A 19173-nucleotide genomic window follows, 5' to 3' on the forward strand; every position below is an offset into this window, starting at 1 on the left:
CTACATTTTGTTTTTACAAATTACCTTTGATTTCATAAAAAAATTCATGCTATACATAAATTAGAAAAAGTTCAATATTAAAAAATCACTTTTTCCCAAATAAAGAAAATAGTTTCATAGTAGTATGTATACAAATTCATAAACTGTACGATACTGAGAAATGTTTTAAGGTTTTGGATTCTTTAACATGGCTATAACATACTTGACCTATGTACAGCCATTAGACTAAGATTGGATTTCTGTCAGAGATAAGAAAATCAACTGTTGGTCAATAGATTTATTTAAAACTATTCAATGTAGATAATTGGAAAAGATTTAACATTTATTGATATTCTAATATTGTTCTTAGAAGTATGTAAACCTGATTAGAGTAAAATAGTATACAAACAAAAGGGATTTTATTTTTCCCAAAATTGTCTCTTGAGCCCTTTTCATCTCAAACTATATTTATCTAAGTGGTTCAGCATAGAATATAATTATCCAAATTGGCATATATAGTGAGTTGATCATCATGAAATTTAACTTCTGATAAAACACCAGCCATGTAAAAATAGTGTAGGTTTAAAAGGCATCAACTGGATCCAATTATTTATTTGTTTTTGTTTCAGGTATTAAAGGAATCTGCTTCCCATTCTAAAGTCTGAATTATTAAAGTGTGAAAAGATTCCTGTTTTTCTCTTTTTATTAATAATATTATATTTTTAAATACTAATTGCATAATGTGATGTTTTGATATATAGTGATGCTTAAATCAACTAAGATACCTATCATCTCCCTTACCTGTCATTTTTTATGGTTACATATTTGATATTTACCCTAATAGTTATTTTGAAATGTGTATTTTTATTGACTTGAGTCATTCTTCTGTGCTATAGGTCCCCACACCTAATTTTCCTGTGTGCTTTGGGTCCTTTGATCAGCAACTGACCATTCATTCCCTCCCTTTCTTCACCCACACTGATGCTCTAGTAACCACTGTTCTACTCTCTACTTGAGTTATCTTTTTTCCTATATGTGAGATCATGTGGAATCTGCCTTTTCTGTGACTGGCTTATTAGAGTTAGCATCTTACGGCAAATGACAGCATTTCCCTGTATTTTACAGCTGAATAGTATTCCACTGTGCATTCGTAGAGCCCATTATAATTATCCATGCATCAATTGATGGACATTTAGGTTGAATCCATATCTTGCCTATAATGAATGACTGCTGTGGTGGATCTGAGAGTGCAGATATCTTTTAGACTACAGGTTAGTTTTCATTTCCTTTGACTCATGCTATCATGCTGTGGTTCTATTTTTAGTTTGTTAATTTTTTCTTTTTCTTTTTCTTTTTACCTGTACTGAGCATTGAACACTAGGGTGTTCTACCACAGTACCCTCCTTAGTCCTTTTACATTTTAATACTTTTTTTCTAAATTTTGAGACAGATTTACTCTAAGTTGCCAAAGGCTGGCCTGGAACATGCCATCCTCCTGACTCAGTCTCTCAAGTTGCTGGGATTACAGGCTCCACCACCAGGCCTGGTTGTAGTTTTATTTTTATTTTTTAAGAACCTCCACAGTGTTTTCCAAAATGGCCACACTATATTCCCATCAGCAATATAGAATAGTTCCATATTCTCCACATCTTTACTAATAAATATTACTGATAAATATTGTCTTTTTAATCCATCCTAACAGCTGTGGGATGGTAGTTTGTGGTGGCATTGGATTTTGTTTCCCTAATAGTTAGTGATGATGAGTACATTTTTAATGTACCTGCTAGCCATTTGTATGTCTTCTTTTTAAAAAATATACATTAGGCAAGCACTTTATCACTGAGCCATAACCCCAGCCATGTAACTCTTTTTTTGAAAAATGTCTTCAGATCCTTGCTGTTGAGTTCTTTGAGTTCTTCATATACTTCAGATATTAAAATCTCTTTTCATATTTATCTTTTACAAAGGTATTCTCCCACTCTATGAATTTTCTCTTAACTTGTCAACTGTTTCCTTTGCTGTACAGAATTTATATATATACATATATATATATATATATATATATATATATACTTTTTTAAAATTGTAGTTGGATATATATCTTTATTTATTTTTTTATATGTTGCTGAGGATCAAATCCAGCACCTTGCATGTTCTAGGCGAGCATGCTACTGCTGAGCCAAAAACCCCAGTCCCCAAAACTTTTAATATAATGACATCGCAATTATCTGTTTTTCTTTTTCTTTCTGTTGCCTGTGCTTTTGAGGTCATATCCAAAATCTTATCTTTCTAAACAATGTCATGGTTATTGGCTTCTTTATTTTCTTCTAGTTGTTTTAAAGCTTCAGGTCTTTTGTTTAACTCTGTACTCCATTTTGATTTTATTTTTGTGTAAGGGAAGAGACAAGAGTTCAATTTCATTATTTTTCATGGTATATTCAGTTTCCCCCACATTGTTTGTTGAAGAGACTGACTGCTCTTCCTCCATTGTGTGTTCTTAACATCTTTGTCAAAGATCAATTGATCATAAGTATATGAAATTATTTATGTGTATTCTATTTGAGTCCATTCAGTGGTATGTATATTTTTAAACCAGTACCATGAAATTTTGATTACTGTAGCATTGTAATAGATTCTCAAATTAAGGAATGTGATGTCTCTAGTTTTATTATTTTTGTGCAAAATTGCTGTAGCTGTTCATAGTTGTTTGTGCTTCCATACAAATTTTACAGTGTTTTTTTCTATGTCTGTGAAAAATATCATTGGAATTTGGATAAAAATTTCATTGAATGTGCAAGTAGCTTCAGGTAATATGGACATTTCTACTATTAATTTCTCCAACATATAAACATGGGCATCTTTCCATTTATTGTCCTTTCTTCAATTTCTTTTGTCAATGTTTTTGAGTTTAATATATAAAGGCTTTTCACCTAAGGCTTAAATTTGTTTTTGAATATTTACTTTTGTGTTGTTGTTTGGCTGTAGACATTCAGAGGCCTCGCAGGAAACTCAATTTCTTTTTTCACAAGCTGCAAGCCTGTTGCAAGTGCAGGTCCAAGTCCTAAATACACAGACCTCCTAATCACTTTCCTGGTATTTCTCTTAGAAATTTGTGTATGCCTAATCCTATCTTGTTGATTCTCTTTGGCACCCTCTGAAATGTCACTATAGGAAATAACCACAGGATAGTCATCTGATCTAAAGCAGTTACCATTGCACTGAACATTTTTCAAAGTTCTATATTTTTGCCATTGCCAAATCAGATCTCTGCAATCAGTTTTCTACCTCAAATACAAACTGAGTAACACAACAAAGACTTAAGCATGTTCAGGGAAATGACACAGAATTTCCTTCTGTCTTTAGGATAACTGATAAGTAGATAAATAAGTAAAATATCAGAAAGTTTTCTAATTCCTCAACTTTTTGCCCTGGGTTTTAGTGTATTCAGCACAACCTAGTTCCTAAACCAGAAGAGGTACATTGTTTATCTTCATCAAAAGAAAGTAGTCATAATAACTTTCATATGTATTTTGTTAATAAAATTTTAATAATTAATGTAGGAAAATTTAATGGTAAGCATAATATAATAATAACTTAGAACTCGGCTTCTGTATGACATTTTTTTTAATCTTTTTCTTTTTGAGGTACTAGGGATTGAAACCAGCATGGTTTTTCACTGAGCCACATACTCAACTCATTTTAACTTATTTTGAGCCAGGATCACACCAAGTTGCTTAAGTCCTCACTAAGTTCCCGAGGCTGGCCCAAAATTTGGAATCCTCCTGCCTCAGCCTCCCAAATCCCTGCAATTATAAGCATGTGTCACCACACCCAGTATGGATGGTTAAGTATTTCAGTGAGAGTAATATGTATATTATTTCCCTTAATAATCAATTCAATGAAATTTTGCAGAAGAGGAAATTTGTACAAAGAATTTGAGAACTTATTCCTGTTTATTCTGCATAACTAGTTTATCAATTCTGTGTAAACTGAAGCTATTTTGTTTTATGTTTATTCATTTCCTCAAAATTGGCTATATACTTTGGTAAGCATAAAACAATATAGGCTTATTAAATGAAATGCAATGTTTTTCCTCATTGGATTGGTTTTATAAAATAGATATTAGTAATTTAGTGTTAATTAATTAGGATAATTTAGCAGTTATGGTATTTTCTCTAAGACAAAGAATTGTCCTTCAATGAAAAGACCCAACTTTAGGTCTGTTTAAATTTACAAGAACTCTCAGAGAAATACCTACTTGATAAAATATTTTAACATTGATTTTATGAGTATTTTTTAGTAATTGGGAAATACAGAAATCAGAAATTCTGAAAGGGTTGTGGAACTCAATTTTGCTTTAGGCAAATAATGGAATGGAGGACTTATAATTTATTCAAAGTGCTCTAGGCTAGTTGGAAACACAACTTCAAGCATGTACTTCTGCACTGTGAGAACCAATGATTTTCCTGCAATTGAAACTTTGACTTCATTTAGATTACATTTGGTTTACATAAATAATAATCACTTATGATTAAGATTTATAATATATTATAGTTATGATATACTAATTTATATATTTAAGCAATATAAAATAACTGATTAAGCAAGGTTTTAAACAGCCCCTTATTTGGATAAGTCTATTAAGTAACATTTTACTTTAAGTCGATCTTAGAGGTAAATGTTTAAATGACAAAATTACCAATGAGCTGTGAATTATAGCTCTACAAAATACTCATTTTAAAAACTTAAAATATAATGGCACCCTTTGTGCTCATAAATAGAAAAAAAAGAACTGTGTGTGATTATAGAAGCCCAGAACACTTTTGTTTTCCACACTCCATTATAGAAATAATTTAATTTTAAAATTCATTGTAAGTTTAACAGTACAATCATTTTATTTCTTGCAGATAATAGATTATGCCTTAGGTTCACATTCAAATTTTCTTACCAGTTTTATAATTAAAATAAATTTTTCAGAGTAAACATCAATAACACTAGATTCCAGTTCAGCTTGCTTTCTTCTTAACTGTATTATGTCCTGAAATTGTTTGTGTGTAGGGGTGGTATGTATCCAGGATGAAAATTTACTCTAAAAGCCTGATGTGCATTAGAAGCCAGGTGAGGCAAATTTCATATCATGTGATGTGAATGTCACTTCAATGAAACATGAGCTGTATTTTACACTCTTTCTGGTCCCTACTCATGTCACTTTTGGTTCCACGTAGGTAAGCAGAACTTCATTAGATCCAGAATTGAAAGTACAAAGGAGCACACAGAAGTACACAAATCCTCAGGGAAAGTAGAATGGTCTATATCCAAGTAAAGAAAAAAAAATTAGCTTTAAAATTTCTGGCAAATAAATTATTTGAAAAATATCCTCAACTATTTTTATAACAGAGTACTTTAGCAGAAGGCTTTTCTGAGATGATAAATCATTTTTTCCTTGTTACTGTTCTTCTTTCAGCTGAGTCTTAAGAGAAGCAAAGCATTAAACCTCTTTTCAGTTCCTTTTCAGAGGTTCTTCTGCTATTTGCTTTCATTTCCCATATTTATTTATTTGTTCTAATTAGTTATACATGATAGTAGAATGCGTTTTGAAACGTCATATATAAATGGGGTACAATTTCTCAGTCTTCTAGTTGGATAGGATGTCGAATTACACTGGTCGTCTTATCATATATGCACATCGGGAATAATGTCCCATTCATTCTACTCTCCTTCCTACTCCCATATCTCCTCCACTGCCTTCACATCCCTCTGTCTAACCCAAAGTACCTCTATTCTCCTGTAGTCCCAACCCCTTATTGTGAATTAGCATCCACAATTCAGAGAAAACATGCACCCTTTGTTTTGGAGGATTGGCTTATTTTGTTTAGCATGATATTCTCCTACTCCATCCTTTTCAAGTAAATATTTTAATTTTCTTCCACCAGTAAAGATTATATGTTGATTAAAGAACAGTGTATTTGATCAATATTTAAATTTATACTGAGATGGAGAAAAAGTTCTTCCTATTTTAACATAAATATTCTATTTTCCCCTAAACTTATAGGTTGTTTTTTCATCCTAGGCTTTTTTGGTATTTGTGAAAGAATAAATGAGATTATTTTATGAGTACTTTTTAAAATACCATATTTTTTCATTTAGTTCTTTGAAAATATATACTACTCCAAATATGTTATTTTTTACCCAAAATTCAAGCTGTTTGTTACAATGGAATCCTCCTCCTTCTCCTTCCACCAGAGCAGAGATCTGAAAAAAAAATTATAGTCATGTATAGCTATATCAAACTACAGGTTTTTGAAATTTTAATTACTGTTGTCTTAACAATATTACTACCACTTTTTAAATCACATTCTCTATGCAATACATATTTCATTAGAAGGTAAGAACATATGGACTGTAGTAATGAAAATTCTGCCACCTTTTATCTGCCCATGTCATAAAAATATAAACTATAAACCTTTCTAATTGTTAAACTACAACAGCTCTGAACCTTGACTCTAGAAATGAAATTGTTTCACCTTTATTTATTTAATCCATGGGGTGAATCATCCATGAAAAATTGCCCTTTCAGAATAGATTTTGAAATAAAGCATGACTGATTTATACATCCAGCCCTTTTTATATAGCTTAGGGTAAATTAATGAGTTATCAGAACATCATTTAAGTCACCTTTTTAATGGATCTCATAATTCCTACCTCAAGAAATTTTACAACAACAATATGTTAAAACTCCAATCATGTACATAAAATTCAATATGAATCAATACCTTCATTTGTAACTTTATGTCAAATTAGTAATATATAGAAGATGAATGACAACATAAACTTGAAATGTTACTAAGAGTTGTTAATGTCATCACAAGGGCTTAAGAGATCTTTTGTGATCTATTTGAAACAGATTATTCTTATTATAGTAAATGTGTGTGTGTGTGTGTGTGTGTGTGTGTGTGTGTGTGAAATTTGTATTCACACAGGTAATCAGACAAGAAAGCCAGGCAAAGGAAGGGAAAATGGGGAAATACTATGTGCAACCTTGGGTCCTTCCTTTTCTTATCAGACACACCAGGGTGACCCAGAGTAACTAGTGCATTCTTCACGTGAGGTTATCAGGTCACCTCACAAAATGAAGAGTGTTATGATATTTCTCCTTTTAATATCACACATAGTCACCTAGATTCTTACAGTTTTCAAGGAGATATGCCCCATAAGTCTATGGAGCTTATATTTGTGAACCATAAGAATTTTAAATTAGGAATTCTGTACCTAAAATATTTTATTTATTTAAAAAAAATTTTTTTAATTTTTTTTTAGCTGTGGATGGACATAATGCCATTTATTTATTTATCTATCTATCTATCTATTTATTTATTTATTTATTTTCATTTGCTTCTGAGGATCGAACACAGTGCCTCATACTTGTGAGGCAAGGGCTCTGCTACTGAGCCACAATCCCAGTCCCCAAAATATTTTATAAGAAAGGGCTTAAAGTGTAGAAAATATCATTCATCTAATTACCAATAAATCTGTTATTAGTATACTTTTAAAAAATTGAAACTTTTCCTTTCTTTTGTTCTCCATGGACATTCTCATTCCCGTAATCCAGACAGCAATGATTGAAACTAATTTAATATCTTCCTCTACAATCTGACTTTGATCTATATAACCTGACACATATTCCTCAGCCATATTTTCAAAAATTCTATTTTAAAAAATTCAAAAAATTAAATGCAAAAAATTACAGTTTGTATATTTTTAACACCTATTCCTCAAACATATTTTCCAAAATTCTCAAAACTCTGTGCTGATAATAACTACACTTTCAACAAAATCTGTAGAGACATTAGTTTTGGTCACCTTCCTACCAATCACATTCAAGGTTGTGAATAATCTTCTTATCCATTTGATTATTCTTTTCTCCCCTCCATCACTGTAGTTATGTGATTCTCCATGCATGTTGGTGAAGGTCATTCACTATGCAACTTTGGTCAGGTTAAATTCACTGTCTTTTCTGGCCAATCATTTTCTATAAGATCTGTACCAACAGAAGCTCCAACTCAGCTTCACAGAGTATTTTCCCATCCTGGTTCCTTCATTTTCTAGAGTCTACCTTTCGGTGAACAATACGCTAAGTAAGTAGATACTGTGCTTTTGTACTGTAGTAAATACTAGTAAGATAACAAAACAGCAATAATATATAGCAGCTGAGTGAAAAAGGAAGTTTTTTTTCTGAGCTGATTATACACTAGTACTCATTTAGTAGAAAGTACATGTGCCAAGACATGAGGGAAAACATTTTCAAGAAGAAGGAAAACAAGCAGAAAGGAATAATTGTGAGCCATATATATGTGAATAACAAAAATAAGGTAATTAAGTGAAATGAACCAAGAGGAAAAATTACTAGACAAGAGGTCAGAGAACTAAACAAGTCACATGTCTGGGAGTTTCAGATTGCCCTGTGGTGGAGTCAAGTGTGGAGTTTTATTCTGTAGGTACTGGGGAGCCTTTCAAGGCTTTTCAATGCCTGGAAGCCATAACATCTAATGTTGTCTCAAAGATCAGTAGGGGTCACTTTTGAAAAAATAATGATCAAGTTTCCAAGGGAGACCAATTATAAATGAGGCAAATTTCTAGAAATATATATTTTTTTAAGTTTAATGTTTTTGAGTTCCAGTATCAAAATCATGAACTGTGTCATTTTGTTACTTTTTGACATAAATTACTACAAGGAAAAAAAATGATTGAATGATTCCCAAGAGAACAGTATTAACATATCTAAGCCCTGAGTGTTGTTTATTTATTTAAAAAAATGTTTCTTTGAGAGGTTTTTGGAGTTTATAGCCACATATTGAATTATTTCTTGTTTGAAATGATGTTTACTTTACAACATGTATTTTCTTAGATTGTTTCCTTTTTCTGATAGAATGCCTTTCAAAAATGGTTTTAGGCATCAAATTGTTCTTCTAAGTACTAAATGGTCCTGATTCAAAGAGACTAAATATATTATTGGTTTCCCCAGACTTAACTGAAATGAATACTTGGTTCAGTGATGGAGGAGCTTCTGGTAATTCTTGTATTTTCCTTGTTGCTAGGCTCCATATGCCACTCTCTACATTCAGTTTAATAAAAAAAAAGATTGCTATATTATGTTCCACTCACATGATAACACAATTGGAATTCTTTTGATTTTAGAGAACAAAATAAGAAAATCTAATAACTATAATTAAAATGCTACCTTGGAAAGGAATAAATGCATGCAACTGCTTTCACACTGTAATATGACAATTACCTGGGAATTGCATCTTTTGGCATATCCTTCCTCAGACATCCCCTGAAAATTCAATTACTTACCGTTCATTGGAGAAACAAAGTCTAATAAATACCATACCATTCAGGCTAGTGTATTCACACCTACAATCTCAGAGATATGAATAATAATTAAACCTGAAAGCTAAAATGAAATGGACATCTCACCACCATCCTAATAAAGAATTGTGTGGAAAAGCACATGAATTATGTCAGAAATTGTATTAATCCCTAATAAGTATTTCAAATCTCAGCATGGGAAGCATTCTTTGGTTTACCAGATGATTCTACAATTCAAAGATAAATAATTAGAATAAAAACCACCACTGACAGTCCCTTAGGTGTGAGAGAATTCAGTTTCCCAGCACCCATCAACATGTGATCCTATTGTGGAAATTAAATAATCGGTTAGGTTTCAAAAATATTATCTAATAGAGCCGTGAGAAAGACTAACAGTAACTTATTCAATTCATCTTAAAGGAGTAACACACTATTCCTAGACCCGCTACCTTTTTTTCAGTTTCTATAAGAACAAATTGTATTAATTTAAAAGCAAATAAGGAAAGAAAATTTCCAACTGAAGAGTTATCTAAATGTGCTTAACTCTGAAAAAAGAAATGAGGAGAACTTCAAGCTCTAAAACCAAATGCAAAATTAATCTATGAAAGTATAGATGGTAAGCAAACCTAGGAAAATGATATTAAAACACAGTACAGATGTCATAGCTTCTTCCTACAAATTTAGTGTAGGTTGTAATAGTTTGTGCTACTAGAACAATTTGTTTTCATGTGAGTGACAAGGATGATTATATATTTAAAATTTATGGTTCTTACCTGATTTGTTGGGAGTTGCTGAAGAATTAACTGCAAAATAGATGAAGTTGGGGAATTTAAAAAGAAAGTGGTAAAGAAGAATCAGAGAGATTGGTTTAAGATTAATATGGTACTGTAGAGCATTTGGTCTGTGAGAAAATTTCAAGTGTAAGATGTTGAAAAGATTGTAACAAGGCAAATATTTAATGAGAATATAACATTCTACTACTTGGAAGCCATTTGTATTTAGGGCTCTTACAAAGATTAGGCTATGGCAGAAATAAATCAAAAATCATGATGAAAGTAAAGGAGATTGTGTGAGATGTGGAAGAGTACCAAATAGAAACGAAGGTCAGTCCGGAAAAAAAAAAAAAAGTTCAGAAAACTTAGGATATTTGAGTTATAAATTTCTCTCCAGGCTTCTTCAGAATAAATAATTTTAAGGTAATTAATATCAATTCTAGATTCTAAAATTGAGAGTTGATAGCACTATAATGTTTGCATTATCAAATAAATTCATGCCACACACTGAACTAATAATTTTTTATTTGCTTCTAACCAAATTAGTATGAACTCAGTTACACATACACATATTTTACGAGAAAATTAAAGCAAAATACGCTAAAATATATTCAAGTCAATAGCAAAATAATAGAAAATATACATATATCATGCAAACATTGTTAAAAAATCTAAAATAATTGTATTATTATGATTCAATGTAGACTTCAGAAAAAGAGCATTATCAAAAATTAAAATAAACATTACACAATGATAAGCTAATAAATTCTCAAGAAAGATAAAATAATGAAGATCTATTTGCTTAGAAGTGTAACTTTGAAACAAAGTAAGAAATAATCAATGGACTTAAAAAATAAATAAGCAAGCCTATAAATGACTAGAAGCTTAAACACTCTCAATAACAAATAAAACAAGTAGACAGGAAATTAGTAAGGATTCAGATCTGAACATCACTACTATCATAATTAAGTATATAGAAAACTGAAGCCAAGAAAGTACATATTTTTTTTTCTAAAACTCAACCTGATACTGTCACCAAGATATATTGCATTATGAACTATACAGTTCTACTTGAAAAGTTTAATGGAATTCATGCAAAGTATGCCCTTCGAATAGCTAGGACAGAATTAGACTAGAAGTCAGTGACTGAAAAACACCTTAGAAATCCCAACTATTTGGAAAATAATTTGAAAAAATTATGCCTCAAGTAGCTCAGGGAAATTAAAAATTATTTTAACATACATGAACATGAAACATATTGATGTATGAAGAACACATATAAGCAATGCGTTAAGAAAAACTTGTAGCACAAAGTGAAATTTTTTTTTGGCGGGGGGTGGGGGTAATGTCCCAAATCAGTGATAAAAGAATATATCTTAAAACCAAGAAAAGTAAGAGCAAATGAACTTAAAACAAGAAAGAAATAAAAACTAAAGAGTAGAAATCAAAGAAGAAAACTATAATAGTAATAATAATAATAATAATAATAATAATATACATTAACAAAACAAGACCTAGTTCTTGGGGATGTTCAATAAAATTGAGAAATATCAGGCCAGACTGACAGATGAAAAAGAAGAAAGACAGAAATTACCATGATCATAATAACAAAGTGTAGCATAATAGACACTAAGAATATCAAATATATACCAAGAAAATGTTACAAACTACTGTAGTTTTGAAAATTTAAATGGAATATTTCCTTAAATCATAAACATTAACTAAAAAAAAGTGAATCCAATAGCACTAAATGTATTAAAATAATGCAATCCATTTAACAGAGAAAATTCCAGGCTGAAGAGTCTTTACTGATAAATTCTCTGAAACATTTGAAAAGAAGAAAAACAAAATCTATTCTTCAGAACATCTTCCACCAATTATAAGAGGAAGAAATATTCCTAAAATACTTTATGGGGCCAGCACTCTCCTAATAGCAAATTTAGGAAAACACTTTATAAAAACAGCTAAAGACCAACATTTTCTATTAGTGCATATACAGACATCCCCAATAAGGTGTTAGAAAAATCAATCCAGTATAATATAAAAAGAAGAATGTGCCATGGAAGAGATGTTAATTTTGACCATGGAAATCTAATTCAGTATTCAAATATCAATCCATATAATTCACATAAACTAAAAGACAAGATTCAGTTTAATGCCTCGATAAATGCAAATGTCATTTTCAAAAACAATTCTCCATCTATTCATGTAAAAATTTAAAAAGATGAGAATGAAAAATTAAACTCTATATTTGTTGATAAAGTGAAAATAAAAAATTATACTGTTACATCATTAAAAATTTAGCAAGATCACATAAAAAGCCATATACCAAAATAAATTCTTTATATATATATATATATATATATATCCAGCATTAAAAATTGTACCATTTATAATAGTATTAATAATTTAATTACATATTAATCTAACAACATAAAAGTATTATCTGCATGTTGAAAACTAAAAAACATTTTTAGAAGCAATAAGAGTAAGTCCAATGAAATAGGGATATATATATATCATGTTTATGGATTAGAAGGTAATAGTTATCTCTAATTTAATCTCTAAATTCAGTAAAATCTCTAAAGTCTAGCATTGTTTTTAAAATGAAGTTTTTATTAATAAACTTTATATGGAAAGGCAAAAATAATTAAGATTGACAAATAAATTTGAATAGCCAAGATTACTTTAATACAGAACATCAGAGAGAATTTAATACTCTAAATGGGTAGTTAATATAAAAGTAATCAGAGTAGTGTGATGTCGGTAAAATAATAAACATATTGGTCAATAGAAGAGAAGATTTTCTTCAATTGACTACGTGTATAGACTCAACATATTCATGACAGTTACAAAAGCAATTTATTGACCTCAATAAATGGTGGTAGAACCATTAGTTGTTTGTGTGCAAAACCTACCCTTGGCCTAGAGCTTACACTCACACAAAATTACTTCAAAGTGGATCAGAGTCCTAATTAGAGAATTCTAAATTTTGGAAGTAAACAGCTTAGAAAAGAATCTGCAAATTTGAATTAAACAATTTCAGAGTCTATATTAAATGTAAAAATAAAAGAAAGAAACTGGACTTCAGAATTAAAAATTTTGCCATGCAAAAAAACATCAGTGAAAGAATAGAAATATTCATAATATTATTATTAGAAAAGAAGTGTCTATAGAACATATAAAGAACTCTCAAAATAACAAGAAAACATATAACTCAATAAATACATGAGCAAGATTTAGGTAGAAACTTTATCAAGGGGGATATCTGCATGGAAATCTACTCAACATCGACATTTAGGGAAATGCAAGTTTAAATTTCAATAAGAAGTCATGGCATACTTATTAAAATGTCACCCCAACAAAAAAATTATCTACAAAAATAAATAACTGATAATACCAAGTACTGAAAAGATGCAACTAGAATTGTGATTGCTGTTGGGATTGCAAACTGGTAGAGTTGCTTTGGAAAGCTCTTTGGCAGATTCTCATAAATTAAATATATACATGACAAAAGTACTTTTAGTGTAACCTATTTCCTCCAAGGAAACTAAACCTTATGTTCACATGAAACTTACAGTGTTTTTGGAATCTTTACTTGTAGCCACCTAAAACTGAAAACAACCTATATGTCCTTCAACTGTGAATGACGGTATTGTGTGTGTGTGTGTATGTGGTGTGTGTATGTGTGTGTGTGTGAGTGTATGACATATATATTATCAAAGACTTGACAAGATATTAATACATGAAAAGTTTTTTTATGGATCACAAGTACAGTTTTCAAGGTGAATAAAGCCAGTCTCAAAATGGTACATTTAAAAAAACATATATACACAACATCTGTATGAAAAACAATGGAAAGAAAAGAAGATCTAGGAGTATAGGGAATATTTGAATTGATGAAACTGTTTTATGATTGTGGTGTTAGATACATAAATATATGCATTTTACAAAACCCACTAAACTGTACACACAAAAGTCTAAATTAAATTTTGGAAATAAAAAGTAATAACAATAATAAATGATTTATATAGGTAAAGACCTGTATAATAAATGCATATCAAAAACAGGATTTTTATACCCCAGAAAAAAATGCAAAGCTTAAAAGAATGACATTTTGTTCTATATGTCATATTATTAATGATTTTTAGAGTTGGCATTTAAACCTAGAACTTTTGATTCTGAATCCATTGATCCTTTTATTACATCAAGGTAAGCATTTTAAATCATTAAAGAAACTGTATTGTGTGGTATAATTCTTAATTTTAAATTTTCCTCTACATTTTTCAATGACTAAAAGGACATTTATATTTGTCAAGTTGACAAATGTTTGGTGTATTCCCAAATATTTTCAGAATACAAGAAGCAGTGTTTGTACTATTGACTGCACAAATGGCTTAAAGTTTTAGCATCTAATTTAGCATGCACAACACATATTTTTAGGTAAGTATCATTAAATTATTTATCAGGGTATAGTAGTCAAATGGCTTTTACCATATTACTAAAAGCAGGCTTGTGACATGATGATGTTACATTTAATCATTTAGAAGGGTAAGCTGATGAAAGCAATTTTCCTTCCATAAAAATTAATTATTTAGTGCAATATAGCATTAAAAATAAATCATTGTTTCTCTCATTTTTACATTGCAATTATTTTCATGCAATCTAACTTCTTTCAAATTGTATTAAAAGTTCTTAAGTTATTGTCTTTTGTATTATTTCACCTACCTTTCTCCCATGTAGCTTAATATTTGCTACCAATTTATATGTTTTTTATGGTGCTAATAAGCTGCAGTAAAATTTGAATAATTGTAGTTAAAAATTCAAGTAGGGAGGAAAAATATTTCTTTTAAATTCAATCCAGTTTCAGATACTTCATGTCAACTAATTTTTAATTTCACCTTGGCAACTAATCTCATTATTTCTGTGAACATCATCCTTTGTTTTCATTCTTACTTGCCGTGTGTGTGTATGTGTGTGTGTGTGTGTGTGTGTGTGTGTGTGTGTGTGTGTGTGTGTGTGAGAGAGAGAGAGAGAGAGAGAGAGAGAGAGAGAGAGAGAGAGAGAGAGAAGAGAGAGAGAAATTTGGAGTCCAAAATATTGGAGTGTACTACTTTTATAGTTCCTAGTTCACATCTTGATAGCTCTTTTCTGTTAATTCTAGGAAGAATTAAACAATAAGTATAACAGATGGAATGGGATTCTGAAATAATGTTAAGTTACCCATGAGGAAACTTATTTCGGGTTTGCAAATACACAGAGAAAATTGAGGCAATTTTCTATGCATTAAAGAAAAACATAAGCAATAATTGAGATAAAAGTTGATACTTGTTCTTGTTCAATAGTTACCATTATGCTTCCATTTTTATGTCCAAATATGCAAATAAAATGATGATGATATGCTGATAATTTAGACAGGAAATGAAAGCGGTTATTCTGGGAATTGCCAAGCTAAGGATCATAAAATATCGTGACAATGGTCTAAGTATGCAAGAAAGATTTCCTTAACATAAATTCTTCTTCATACCATTAAAATGATTCTAAATCCATTTTTCTCCTTCAATGTAGATAGTACCAACAAAATTTCATAATAGCATTTCAAGACATTGTGCTTGACATTACTTGAAATTATAACCTAGACAAGAGAAGGACAAAGGGTGCATTTTTCCTTTACTGGCAAGTATGGAGGAGATTGCAGGACAACTCTTATGAATATTAACAATGCTGATTACTGATCCAGTCGACAATGATGGCTCATTCTTAGCAGTCACAGTCCATCAGGTACAGTCATATTTAGGGACTATACCATTGCAAGTTATGGTTCTTGGGCACCCTTTAGCTTGCAGATTCTTGACACAAAAGACAGTTACAGTGTATTTATAGCCTTTAAGGTCACTGATCATTGATATGATGGACCATTATGTTTCCGGAACTTGTCGGCTGTTGGAACTATTGCTCTATTAAAAGAATCTTTCCTACACCACCACACATATACTATGAGTCCATCTGCCCAATATCCTTATGAAAGAATTGCTAGATTCTGTTCTGCATACTCATGATGAAGTAATTTCAGTTGACACAATGATGCTTCTGTGAATCTATCATACTTAAACCTGAAAGTCCTTGGATCTCATGGCTACCTTCATTTTATTAATGGTCTAAAATATTCTAGTTACTTATATTGTAACAAATTATCATAGCAGTCCATAACAATGTTTATAAGTCTGTTTGTTTTAACATGGGTTACAAAATAATGTTTATAAATCTGTTCATTTTAGTCAGATTATTAAAATAAAGTTTTAATTTTTCTAAAACAAAATCTTTGGCAAAATAAAGGAAAAATTGGAAGATCGTTTTATTATTAAGACTTCCTAGGAATTGTCATTGATATCCCTTTGCTCTAAATTATTAGTTTCCTTATTTATTTCTGTATTCTAAATATTCCTTTTTATGTTTGAGATAATTTGGATCTTGTAGAAAGGGTGCAAAAACAGTGCAGAGAATTTCCATATCCCTTTCTCCCAGCTTCTACATAGATTAATGTCCTATATAGAATAAAATATTTATAAAATTTTGAAAGTTAATATTGGGAAAACACTATTCACTGAAACACAGAGAGACTCAGACTTTTCTGTCTCTCACCTAGAATCCCACATGTTCTTAGTTGCCTGGGGTCCTAGTTTCTTTTCATGATCATACGTCTTTAATCTCGTCTTGTCTTTCAGGAACTCAGCAGTTTCATACAGGTTACTTATATTTTTACAATTCTCTTTGATTTTGGATTATCTGCTGTGTTTTTTATTGTTTTTCAAGATTAGATTGAGGAGATTCATTTCTGAAAAAAAAAATTTAAAGGAGTCATAAACCCTACTTAGTGCATAGGTTCTATAACTGGTTATATTAACTTTCATCATCGGGTTACTGATGGTTCCTGTCAGAGTTTTCCACTTAATCTTACTATTTTCGTTTTTGGGTACTGGGTGTTGAACCCAGGGATGTTTTACCACTGAATTACATCCTCAGTTTGGAAGTAGTCTCACTAAGTTGCTCAGTGCCTTCCTAAATTGCTCAAACTTATGATCCTCCTGCCCCAGACTCCAGAGTCTCTGAGATCACAGGCATGATCTACCATGCCTCACTGATCTTGCTATCTTACCACTATAATTACTACATATTTTGAGGTGGTTGCTTCTGAAAGGAGTTCTCATCAGATTTCAATCAAGGTTCTCTGAAATAGAATCCAATAAATTACTGCCATCTGATGGCTAGGCCTCAAAAATCCACTTCCAAGAATCCTTATGTGAATGTTGATAGGCTTCAGAACAAGCTAGTTCATTCATAGAGCTGTTGGAAAGGTTAGGTCCTCCCTGAGCATTGGCTAGATCCAGGTCCAGGTCCTCCCTGAGCTATTTACAGCAAAGTATCTTGTTTTCCTCACAAGCAAGAATAGAGAGATAGAGAGGCGAGAGAGAGAGAGAGAGAGAGAGAGAGAGAGAGAGAGAGAGAGAGAGAGAGAGAGATATCGAGATCGAGATCTCACACAATTTTATATTGGCCAGGAATGATATCCCATTACACATTTTTCATATTCTATACCACATAAGTGAGTCACTAATATAAGCCCATAGTCAAAGGAAGGGCATGAAAGTAAGAACTTTGAGGTTGTCTTACACCCTTTTACCATAATTCATTTTCTGATCCTCAGTAATTCTTGTTTATTCCAAATGTAAAATACACTTACTTCCTCCCAAGTTTCTTAGCAGTCTCACTCAGTTAAAGCATCAACACAAATTCTATATAGTATATATATATATATATATATATATATATTACACATATGTGTATTATATATGACTACATATCTCATATGTGTATGTATATATACATATATATAACTACATAAATAAAAATGATAAAATATTTTTATTATTATTTTATTTATTAAGTAATGAAAAAAACATGTCAAAAGGAAATTTGGACCTACCAAAAAGATGATGAGCATGGAAAATACTAAATTGGAGGAAAAATGTGAAATGTATGTTTCATCTTTTTTAATCTCTTTAAAAGAAAACTGTTTAAAATAAAAGTAATTACTAAGTAATATAGGGTTTTGATGTATTATAAATAAAATGTATAGCAAAATAGCACGGAGTAAAAAAAGTACATTTCTGTTCTGTTTCATATTTTATGTGATCTCAAACGATTCTTGGCTCAGCCCTCTTGGCTCTTGGTTCCACTCATTAAATCCTCCTGGCTTTGTGATAACAGATAACCTGTCATGGCAATTGAGAATCTTCTAAGTCTGCCCCCCTTCTAAATGCCTCTAGCTAGCTAGCTATCCATATATCTATCTATAATAAACCTTGGAGCAGCCACTAAAAATATAAAACCAGGCAGTTTAGTTAATCAGCCAAGAAAAGAAATAAAAATGACTATTAAGAGAAAAAAAAGACAGACTTATTTTTTTTCTTCCTTCTAATAGAACTTTTACATGGTAAGCTTTGCTAAAACTTCGTAGAAGATACTCCCTCTAAAATATCTAGCTTTTTAAATTCTTTATAAAATTTTAACTTTATGGCATAGGATTTTTGTTTGAGCAAGAGTATTTGTAGGCATACCCTCGGTAACAATATACAAAACATTAAACAATGTTGTTAAATCTGATTTTTTGACTATTAAAAACAAATAGTTCCTTAATGTATTTTGGGAAAATTCTTTATGTCCTTTTTTTTTCTTTTTTTATAATTTTATTTTTATTTTAGACATGACAGTAGAATTTTATTTTAGTTATACATGACAGTAGAATTTTATTTTAATTATACATGACAGTAGAATTCATTTTGATATAATTATGCAAGCCTGGAATATATCCTCATTTAATTAGGAGCCCAGTCTCATTGATGTACAAAATAGTGAGATTCACCATGATGTGTTTATATATGTACATAGGAAAATTATTTGTGATCCATCCCACTGTCTTTCCTTTTTCTATTCACACTCCCTTCTCTTCATTCTCCTTTTTCTAATCTTCTGAATATCTGTTCTTCCCCTC

The sequence above is a fragment of the Ictidomys tridecemlineatus genome, chromosome 7, assembly GCF_052094955.1.
Source record: "Ictidomys tridecemlineatus isolate mIctTri1 chromosome 7, mIctTri1.hap1, whole genome shotgun sequence".
NCBI classification, from domain to species: domain Eukaryota; kingdom Metazoa; phylum Chordata; class Mammalia; order Rodentia; family Sciuridae; genus Ictidomys; species Ictidomys tridecemlineatus.